Source organism: Lactuca sativa, chromosome 3 (assembly GCF_002870075.4).
Source record: "Lactuca sativa cultivar Salinas chromosome 3, Lsat_Salinas_v11, whole genome shotgun sequence".
Classification (NCBI taxonomy): domain Eukaryota; kingdom Viridiplantae; phylum Streptophyta; class Magnoliopsida; order Asterales; family Asteraceae; genus Lactuca; species Lactuca sativa.
Window position 1 is genome coordinate 240,652,029 of NC_056625.2, and position 11,665 is coordinate 240,663,693.

General features: G+C 38.4%; 1 non-coding gene across 1 annotated transcript; it reads right to left on the reverse strand.

The window, feature by feature from the left end:
• Positions 1-4,511: 4,511 nt before the first annotated feature.
• On the reverse strand, positions 4,512-4,618 carry LOC128133154 (small nucleolar RNA R71). Its single transcript, XR_008231332.1, has one exon. It is a non-coding gene; the product is annotated as a small nucleolar RNA R71 (small nucleolar RNA).
• Positions 4,619-11,665: the final 7,047 nt, after the last annotated feature.

Consider the following 11,665-nt stretch of genomic DNA (forward strand, 5'->3'; position numbering starts at 1 on the left):
TTATCTTTGTAAACGTCATGTTAGACTTGTTTTTTAATTCAAAACACTTAAATCAAACATAAATAAAATATAAGTTTAGGTTTAAAATAATTAATTAGTTAATATAAATAAAATATAAAAATATTAATTTAAAAAAGGCTTTTCACTTAGAGTTATTTGATAGTTGTTGATCAAGTAAGATCTAACTGAGTCAGAGTCTAATTGGGTCGGAAGCTTGATTGCATCTACTTGCTTCTGACTAAAACTATATTATTGATTATGCATCGGATTGTACTGAATGTTGACCATTTTACCCTTCTAATTAGTTTTTTTTTTTTTTTTGTGATAAATAAAATTTATCAATTTGAGCAAAAAAAAAATATCAACTCTCTTATATCGAACAAATAACGTAAATTTATAAAGAACTAAAAAAAAGTTATCAACTATCTCATAAACTTATTTAAAATAAAATGTTGTATAAAAATAAATAAAAAGATAATGATATAACAAACAAATCAAAGAGCTTCCATCTTATCATATGTTCATGATTAAAATAACTTTCATCATCACTTCACTGTGACGTCTTATTTTCACAACAAAAAAATTTCATTTTAATAAAGTAAAACTTTCCAATTATAAATTCATTAATAAGAAAACCGTTTATTTCAAAGTGCATTTATTTAAAATCAGAGTAATATAAAAAACATGAAATCCTTAATATTGTTGATGAGTGTGTACAGTCTCGTCTTTGCATTCCTATGATCATTGATGAAACCTAAAAAAACATAAACAATTGGGTAAGTACAAAGTTTAGGGAGTTCCTCCAAAATACCACATACAATAAACATACAAGCATGCATAACGGCCCACAATCACCGGATTGGAATGCCCAAGCTCAATTAGTCCTCGGATTGTAAGGCCAACATGCAACGGGTCCAATCAACCATCAGGTTGGAATACCCAGGGTTTGTTGGCTACGACTTACAGCCAACCCGCACCGAGTATCTTAGCCTACAACATAATATAGGACCACCTCAACCGACTACCACCATACGTCGACATATAAACAATCAAGGATCAAGTAGGCACATAATATAGGCAACATTAAATATTAATCATACAACTTCCTACCGCCTACTAGTTTTCTCACAACACACAGTCTCGCTACCAGCTAACCTCCATGAAATGTGTAACCGTAAGTAACCAGTGGTGAGTTAGCCACCCGGACAGATGATCCTACTCTAGAGCCACACCCAAACAAGGAACATGCAAGAAAGCCTAGATCAAGAGTTCTCATGTTATCCTACATGACTACATACAGCCCCTAGGACACTCAACTATATGATAACCGTTGTACCACTACTACAGAATCCTATCATATCCTTCTTAATAAATGAAGGTTTTTTTTGCCACATGTCAATCTCTCATGAGTTTTGACACTTGTCATTTTGTGGTATTTTTGAAATAAATATTATCCACTTGTCAATTTTTGGTTTGTTTCAATTTTTAAAATTAAAGTCATATATTTATATATGTAAAGTATTAAATATCATATATATATATGATATGATATTAAATTACAATAAATATGTTTTTTCCTTATTTTAAAGTTGTACATTAAAAAATATTATCTATTTAGACTTTAATGTTTAATTTTTTTAAATCAACTCGTGTAATACACGGGTTTCACACCTAGTAAGGATATATACACAGATCTAACAGATAACTATAACACAACATCCTATATATCAGGATACAGATCGAACAGATCAATACAGCATAGCAACATCGTATATAACAGGATACAGATCTAACGAATCACTACATCACAATAACATCCTAAATACCAACAATCCAAGCAATTCATAACTGTATATACTCAGAGGTGAGATACACACCCGGACAGATGATCCTACTCTAGAGCCACAACTAAACAAGGAACATACAAGAAAGCCTAGACCAAGAGTCCTCAGTCTATCCTACATGAATATATGTAGTCCTTATGGAATCCCTCCAGTAAAACATAACCGTAGTGGGTCGGCATTGGTGGCTTTGACCCACGAGTACATTGAGGCAAAACTCACCTGAATCGAAGAGCCTTAGAACATTGTGAAATGCTCTCTTCTATACTGCTTGCTCCCGTGAATCCGCTAATCATCATAACCAGGTAAAACATTAATCAATAGTCCAAAACCCTCAAGTTTGACCCAAAGTCAAACTCGGTCAAAAAATCAATGACCAACAGAAGTCAACCAAAGTGAAAGTCGAAGGCTGCTGAGTATGCGCATCGTATGCGGCTGATATTGCCATATTTACACTTATTTTTAGGCAGTATTTAAGTACATTTTTATTAATAAATTGATAATATGTTTAGAATAAAGATACTTATGAGTTTAAATTGTTATTCTCAGTCAATACAAAGGATTTTCGAAGAAAGGGACCAAAGGTGACAAAATGGGGAACATGGGAGGCTTGGAAGACAAGAAAATAATAAATTCACGATAAGAGCTAATTTCACGACGTGGCGATGAAGCCCACGACGTGGCATGGGTGTTCAGAAGATAAGCATCGCGACGCGGAGGATTTCCTTGAAGGATACGGATTGCTTGAAGCCCACGACGTGGCGCAACCTGGCCACGACGTGGCGCGAGTTTTTAAGCATTATTTAAGTTCTGATGATTATTACGAAAAGGGAGACTGGTGGCAGAAGAGAAAGAGTTCCAGGAGACGAATAAGAACAAAAGAAAGGCTCTGGAAGAGGGTTTTCAACACCAAAAGAAGTAAAGGTTTATTTTTAGAACATGTCTTTCATTAGTTTTAGCTGTGTTAGTTTAATTACTATAATGAGCAGCTGAATCTAGCTACTCTTGTTTAGCTAGATGAAGCTTTGAACTTAAGAATAGTTATATGATTATGGATTAAGCCTAGTTGGTGAAAATTTGCTTGTGTTTGATTTGTATGACCTAGCATGTTAATATTTGTTTATCTAATTGTTTAATTACATGTTCTGTGTAGCTTAGTGACCATTAAACTGCATGAACCTGTTTACCTAATAATTTAGTGAACATTGAATTGTTAGAGCTAGGATTGACCAATCTTAGTTAATAATTAGAATAAATAAAGTTTAGCTGTGCTAGAGAACGAGAATTGTGATCATAATTGCGTTTACACAACAAATCTTATATAGCATATTTTCAACTATAATTGGTTCTGTGTTTAATTATGTGTGAACATACATGGTTTGACATGAATTAGTTAAATATTGGTAAGATAGAACTAAATTACTAATATAATTAAAAACCAACTTAGTAATCCGTACTTGTTAGCTAGCCATAAGGGAAAAGTGGATTCAATCTAAACAAGAGTGTGTGTTTTTACTTATTGAATTGGATTTAAGTTCATCTGATCTTGTAAAATCAGATAAAACCCTCTATTAAATCTGTTAATAAATTAGGTTAATTTAATAGTAAGTAAATTAATTAGAACACCGTTCCCTGTGATCGACACCCGACTTACCTAAGCTATACTGTAATCTGACTAGGTACACTGCCTATAAGTGCATAGATAGTCTAAGTTTGTTAGGTTATAAATATTAAAATTAATGGGTACTTTTGTGCACATCAAGTGTTTGGCGCCGTTGCCGGGGAACGGCTTAGTTTGTAGTTTAATTATTTGCATTAAATTAATCGATCCATCTTGTGGAATCACAGCCACAAAAAGTTAATTTTTCAGCAAAAATAAAAATTTTTATAGAGTCCACGACGTGGCCACATACTTGCCACGACGTGGACAGGCAAAATTTTTAAATTTTTTTATTTGGTAGTTAGTTTTTCTTATTTTAGTTCAGTTTTACGTTTTAGTTTAGCAAGTTGCAGGAGTTCATGACCAGAAGCTCAAACACACACTTGGTGCCACCACTGGAAGTCCCCGAATCTACACTTCACAAGAAAAAGACACCCTTGCAAGAATTAAAGTCAGCCTTTTCTAGGAAGTCGGGAAAGAAGACAGGAGAGTCCAGCTCATCAGCGAAGCACAAGAGCAATTTTGAGCATTTGGAACACACACCCGTGCAAACCGAGTCCGAAAGCGATACCGAGCCAGAATTTGAAGAACACACAAGTGAACCCGAGAACGAGCCAAGGAACGAGATGGCAGCGATTGAAGAAATGTCCATGGGAGCATACAAAAAGCGGATCCGAGATGACATGGGTCCTGGGTTAGTCCAACCCGCAATTCCTGCCACTGCCACATTCGAACTAAAGGGACACATATTGACAGCACTGAAGGACATCCCATTTTTCGGGAAGGATCATGAGGATGCTTTTAAGCATCTGGACGAAGTCAACGACATTGCTGATTACTTCAATGTCCCAAATGTCACAAGAAATACAGTCTTGCTTAGGATGCTTCCTATCACTTTCAAAGGAGCTGCTAAGGAGTGGTTAAAAGCACTCCCACCAGGTACAATCACCACTTGGGCTCAAATGCGTGAGCAATTCCTGGACCAGTTCTGCCCGCCATCCAAGATAGCCAAACTCAAGAAGGCGATAGCCAACTTTGAGCAACAAACGGGGGAGTCACTATACGAAGCATGGGAGCGGTACAAGGGCTTACTCAGAAATTGCCCTCAACATGACCTAAATGTGCAGCAAGAGATGTCAATTTTTTATGATGGGGTCAATGTAATGACAAGACAACTCCTTGATTCTCAAGGACCGTTGACAAAGAAAAATCCAAGGGAGGTCAAGGAGCTCATCGAAGAATTCGCGAAACACTCTCGCGAGTACCATAACCCGAGGCAAGACGGAAGTAAAGGCGGTGGAGGGACCCAAACTGAAGAAATTGCAGCTGTCATGGCCATGCTAAATAACATGGATCGCCGGATAACACAAATGGACCAGTCGATACATGCCCTAAGAGTGGGGTGCGAGCGATGCAGTGGTCCACACTTGACCAAGGACTGCAATATGGATGAGTCTGGGAACAGAAAAGCTCAAGTGTGCTACTCTAGTGGGGATAAGTTTGATGACGACTGGAGGAAACCAAAGAAGGAGTGGCTGCCCTATGAAGAGTATAAAAAGCAAAAAGAAGAGAAGTATAGGCAGACAGGTCGAGGCTTTTACCAAAAGGAGCAGCCACCAATCGAGAAGAAACCCGACCTAGAGACCATTTTGATGAAGTTTATGGAGGCTTCGGAAAAGAGACATGATGCCATGGATTCCGCTATCATGGAACAACAAACCTTGATGAAGAACCAGCAAGCCTCCATCCACAACCTTGAAGTACAACTTGGTCAACTAGCCACTTTAGTCCATGAAAAATTGTCCCCGAAGAATCCCGAAGTAAAAGCCCAATCTCACGTAATGGCCATCGATACTGAAGAAGATACAATATCCGAGTTCCTAGAGGCGTTGGAAGAACAACCGCAGCAGCCCAAGAAATCAAGGATCGAAAATGGAAAGAATGCTGAACCAGGCTCGCCACGACGTGGCACGCCTCTGGCCACGACGTGGCGCAAGTCTGAGCAAAAATCTTTGGAGCCTATTCCAGATTATCATCCACCTATGCCATTCCCCACCCGTGCAGCACTTAGTCAACTGGAGAAGGAACATTTAGAGTTTGTGAAGCATGTGAAAGGGATTCCAATTAATACTCCCTTTGTTGACTCCTTATCCAAAGCTTCCGAGAACCAGAAATTACTGCAAGACTTGATAGATACGCGAAGGCAATTAAAGAAACAGTCTACAGTGATTCTAAGTGAGCAAATTTCTAAAGTTGTGTTGGGAGAAACACCAGAAAAGATGGGGGATCCTGGACGCCTCACTCTTCCATGCGAGTTTGGGAATAAAATAAAGGTTAATGCTTTAGCCGATTCCGGGGCTAGCATTAATCTAATGCCTTTTTCATTTTATCAAAAATTGGAGATTCAGAAGATGAAGGCTACAAAGATGAAGATTCACATGGCGAACCGTTCAGTGACACAACCCCGAGGCATAGTGGAGGATATTTTGGTGAAAATCGGAAAATTTGTTTTTCCAATAGATTTTGTAGTCTTGGATATGAAAGAAGACACGGATGTTCCGATAATTTGGTCGGCCATTTCTTAACACTGCTGGTGCCCTGGTTGATATCCGCGAGTCCAAGCTCACTTTGAGGGTTGAAAATGAACAAGAAGTCTTCGGGATAAGAAATGATTTTCAAGAAGATAAAGAAGAAGTGTTCACGATTAATGAGGAGAATGAACTAGAAGAGTTGGAAAAGCTTATGGAAGAAGAGATAAAGGTAGTTCATCAAGCCAAGAGGACAAAACCCAGGGCATCTGTTCCGTATTTGATTGAAGTCATAGCTTACAAGAACCCACCTTCTTGGGTGAGCGAAGAGGACGAGGAAATGACAAGTGATGAAGAGGAAGTCACTTCAAAAGAAACAAGGCCGGAGGTGAAAAAAGAGGGGAACGCTATGGAGAGCAAGGAACACACAAAGGGCACAAAACGAAAGCATGAAGAAGATGGAAAAACTAAAAAAGAAAATTCAAAGAAGGCGTATAAAAGGAGAGTTCAAGCTTATAAACGGCGGTTCAAGGAACAAAAGATCCTGGTGGTAGACTCTTCCGAAGAGTCAACGTAGAAGGCACGGAGTCCAGCTCAAGACTCCAAGAAAAAGAAGCGCTTCTCGGGAGGCAACCCGAGTTTGGTTTGCAATTTTCTTTTTTTTTTTTCTATTTATTTTCTTTTTAATTAGGAAAGACATCAATTCATCATCTAAAAACCGGTAATAAGCAGAGAAATAGTTGTAGGGGACTTTAAATAATGAAATATTTGCAAAGAAATTAGTCAATTAGATGAATATTATTAAAATTTGGCATCTGACAGGTCTCACGACGTGGGCATAGCCAGCCACGTCGTGGGCTTAATTATAATTCGCGATCTGAGGAAATTTAAGGTCCACGACGTGGGCAAAGCCCGCCACGTCGTGGCCTTTAAAAATCAGGGGGGGGGGGGGCAATCGCTTAAAACCCTTTGACCGAGAAACCCCTTATCCCCCACTTGGAAGACTGCCGCACTCACGGGAACATCACGACCCTACTGCCAATTTCTTATTATACTTCTAAATTCGTTGCAAGATCTTGCTAATTACTCCATTTGGTACGTGTTTTATTTATTATTTTGCAATTATTTCTTCCAATTTCAAGTTGTCGTGATTAGGGTTTGAATGATTCACGAAATTGGTTGAATCTAGTGTCCGATTTTAGTTTCCATGTTATTTAAAAGTCCATAGAAACAAACCCCAAGAATTATTTTTATGGAAATCGCACGTAAACATGTCCGATTCAGCATCTGGGTTCGACAAGCTCCACGACGTGGCGCAGCCTGGCCACGTCGTGACTTCTGGCAGGCCCTTTTATATATGTTTTAATGTGTTATTTGTTTGCTGCTTTGCTTTGCTCTTGTTTGCAGAAATGAGACCACGACGAGCTGTCCAGCAGGAAGAGGGCCCGATAGATGTAGCAAGCATACATCCTCTATATCAATTCCCTCAAAACATTCCCCGACCGTTGCTAACAACCTACGAGAATCGACTTGGATGGTTATACAATAGGGAGTTTGCAATAGCCCCAATTATTGATTGGGGATGGCTGGGTAGAGTGGGAATGGTAGTGGAACTGGAACGTTATTGGTCGAAGACTTATGTTGGAGATCAATTTTCGTTCACTTGTCACGGGTGGAGGAATCTATTCGCCATTCAAGAACCCGTATTCCGGGAATTGTCAGTAGAATTTTTTTCTACCGTTTGTTTTGAAGAACGCACCCTTGATGTCACCTACAATAGGGCACTTGTGTTTCGTCTTGGAGGTGTATATCGTGAGTGTAGTCTTCGGGAGTTTGCTTGGCGTATGGGACTCTATACGGAAGTGGAGACGCAATCTCCATTTTTTTATTCCTTTCTTGCTTGGATGTGTGCGGGATTTTACTCCAGGTACTTTGGATGTGCAGTTTTGGCGGGGCATTTCTAACCATGAGTACAACACTCGTGACTCGAGTGAGTCACAAATACGGAATCCTGTGTTCCGATTTTTGCACCGCCTTATCACGTTTTCAATCAATCACAAGCATCATGGTGATAAGGTCCCCATCCAGAATCTATTTTATTTATGGACACTTATTACCCCGGGGGTTTGTTGTGATCTGCCTTATATGTTGGCAAGGTTTATGGGGAAGAAAGCGGCCAATTCTAGGCCTGGGAGCCCGATTACTGGGGGGCATTTGGTTACTCGCCTGGCTAGGTCATATCAAATTTTGAACCCTGACTTTGTGAGGAATCTCACTCGATTCCCGGACACAGACTTGACCATTCAAGTCTTGGGTGTGATGCGCGCGGTGGTGAATATCGGGGGTCGTTTTGTTATACCACCAACCGATGACGAACAGGAGGAAGTGCAGCCGGGACAGCAACCACCAGCTAGGCCGAGGCGTCGGAATGTGCGGGCTAGAGGTGAGGTCGAACGAGAGCGTGCTGCTTCGCAGTATGTGCAAGGAGTGCCCACCGACCCTTTTCAGAGTCGGGTGGGAACATATTTGGATAATCTACGAGGTCATGCTATTTACCATACCCAGCTTACTGAGGGTATCTATTCGCATTTGGGTGTGACCCGACCACCTTCTATGCCACCACAATATCCCTATTTTCCGACAGGGGAGGAGCTATGGCGTTCACAAGATGATAGAGCAGGGCCGAGTGGAGCACAAGATCATGATGATGATTGATTTGATTTTATTTGTTCTGTTTTTTAGTAGTTTTTTTTTTTTTTTAACTTTAGTATGTGATGTAAAACTTTATTAAGACTATTATGTTACTTTATTTTTCTTTTGGGTTGATCTCATTTTTTTCAGATTAGCGTTGGAATTCTAAGGAGCATAGAAGGTTAACTTTCGAGTCGTGTTTGTCTAGTCAAAGAAGCTAAGAGTCGTGAGTCGGAACCACAATTCAAGACAAGTGTGGGGTCTATTAGGAGAGAGGTTATAGTTGGGAAATATATTTGCATAGAAGCGTCGGAAACCAGTTAGTCATTGGTCAAAGCTGCTAGAGTAAATACAGCAAACAACTCATTTTCTGCTGAGGTTCAGTTTCCACGACGTGGATTCCTTGTGCCACGTCGTGGCGCTCTTGCAATTTTTGGTAGTTTAGTTTTTTGGTGTTTGCGGTGTCAACCCATATCACGATGAGATCTAGTTTACCATTGCCACATTTTTCCTTACAACTACACACTTTGACGAATTGAAGTTTCGAGTGCGGTTCGTGGTTTATTTACGTATTCAACCAGTTTTCCACCGGGTTTCGATTTTTGAAAGTCCAATTGTACTTTGTCCACGCTTTTGGAGATGCTCACGCCACTATCCCAGGGGAGTCTGTTCCTTTTTCTCCCTTGTCTTTAATTTTGATTTGTTTTATACATACAATGAGGGCATTGTATGAAATAAGTGTGGGGTAGGGGTAGAAACAGTAAATTGCTAGTAAATTGCCAGAAAATTTGGAAAATTGAAATTAATTGAATCTAGTACTAATAATTTGAGCTATAATTGCTAGTATTATGCGGGATGATCCGATGAAAGTTCAAATGTTTAGTTGAGTCAATACACGTTATAGTGCATTTGTGGCTTCCCTTATTTTAGTGAAATCATGGAACAAAAACATAACCCCGCTTGGTCTGAGGGATGCAATATGTTTAGCAGCCTAAACCTGAAATGTATCCAGGAAAATTATTATCATTAACCAATAAAGGTTGAGGTTGAGCGCCTCTGCTTAAGCATGTAGGATTTGAGTGAAAAAAGTGAGGTACATGTAAAAAAAAAAAAAAAAGAGAATTGCAAGAAAAGTTTGAAGAATTTTGGAGCAAATAAAGTAAAGATCAAAGGATCAAAATTCTGAAGAAATTCAAAAAGTTGAAGATACCAGAAATCAATTCAAATAAGGTGTTGAATTCAAAGATCAAAGATCAAAATGCCAAAGAAATGAAGAATTCAAATAAAGCTCCATAGTGGTATCATAAATTGTAATTCTAGATTATGTATGCTTAGCTTGCTCAACTAAAAATACCTTGAGGTTAGGAGGTTTTCTGCGGATGGATTCGGAGGGTTGCATAAAATGAGCATTGTTCGGAAAAAGTGGGTGAGTGTTTATGAAGATTGTGAGTATTTAAAGTATGGGGGGTACTTTAGGAGAATTTTAGACACAAATGCATGCGTTGAGGTTTTGGCATAATGGCTGAACTAGAGTCGGATTGTTCTGTGTAGTTTTAGTAATTAAGAATTAAGTTGAAATTTGCTTGAGGGCAAGCAAAACCTAAGTGTGGGGTATTTTGATATTGCCATATTTACACTTATTTTTAGGCAGTATTTAAGTACATTTTTATTAATAAATTGATAATATGTTTAGAATAAAGATACTTATGAGTTTAAATTGTTATTTTCAGTCAATACAAAGGATTTTCGAAGAAAGGGACCAAAGGTGACAAAATGGGGAACATGGGAGGCTTGGAAGACAAGAAAATAATAAATTCACGATAAGAGCTAATTTCACGACGTGGCGATGAAGCCCACGACGTGGCATGGGTGTTCAGAAGATAAGCATCGCGACGCGGAGGATTTCCTTGAAGGATACGGATTGCTTGAAGCCCACGACGTGGCGCAACCTGGCCACGACGTGGCGCGAGTTTTTAAGCATTATTTAAGTTCTGATGATTATTACGAAAAGGGAGACTGGTGGCAGAAGAGAAAGAGTTCCAGGAGACGAATAAGAACAAAAGAAAGGCTCTGGAAGAGGGTTTTCAACACCAAAAGAAGTAAAGGTTTATTTTTAGAACATGTCTTTCATTAGTTTTAGCTGTGTTAGTTTAATTACTATAATGAGCAGCTGAATCTAGCTACTCTTGTTTAGCTAGATGAAGCTTTGAACTTAAGAATAGTTATATGATTATGGATTAAGCCTAGTTGGTGAAAATTTGCTTGTGTTTGATTTGTATGACCTAGCATGTTAATATTTGTTTATCTAATTGTTTAATTACATGTTCTGTGTAGCTTAGTGACCATTAAACTGCATGAACCTGTTTACCTAATAATTTAGTGAACATTGAATTGTTAGAGCTAGGATTGACCAATCTTAGTTAATAATTAGAATAAATAAAGTTTAGCTGTGCTAGAGAACGAGAATTGTGATCATAATTGCGTTTACACAACAAATCTTATATAGCATATTTTCAACTATAATTGGTTCTGTGTTTAATTATGTGTGAACATACATGGTTTGACATGAATTAGTTAAATATTGGTAAGATAGAACTAAATTACTAATATAATTAAAAACCAACTTAGTAATCCGTACTTGTTAGCTAGCCATAAGGGAAAAGTGGATTCAATCTAAACAAGAGTGTGTGTTTTTACTTATTGAATTGGATTTAAGTTCATCTGATCTTGTAAAATCAGATAAAACCCTCTATTAAATCTGTTAATAAATTAGGTTAATTTAATAGTAAGTAAATTAATTAGAACACCGTTCCCTGTGATCGACACCCGACTTACCTAAGCTATACTGTAATCTGACTAGGTACACTGCCTATAAGTGCATAGATAGTCTAAGTTTGTTAGGTTATAAATATTAAAATTAATGGGTACTTTTGTGCACATCAGCG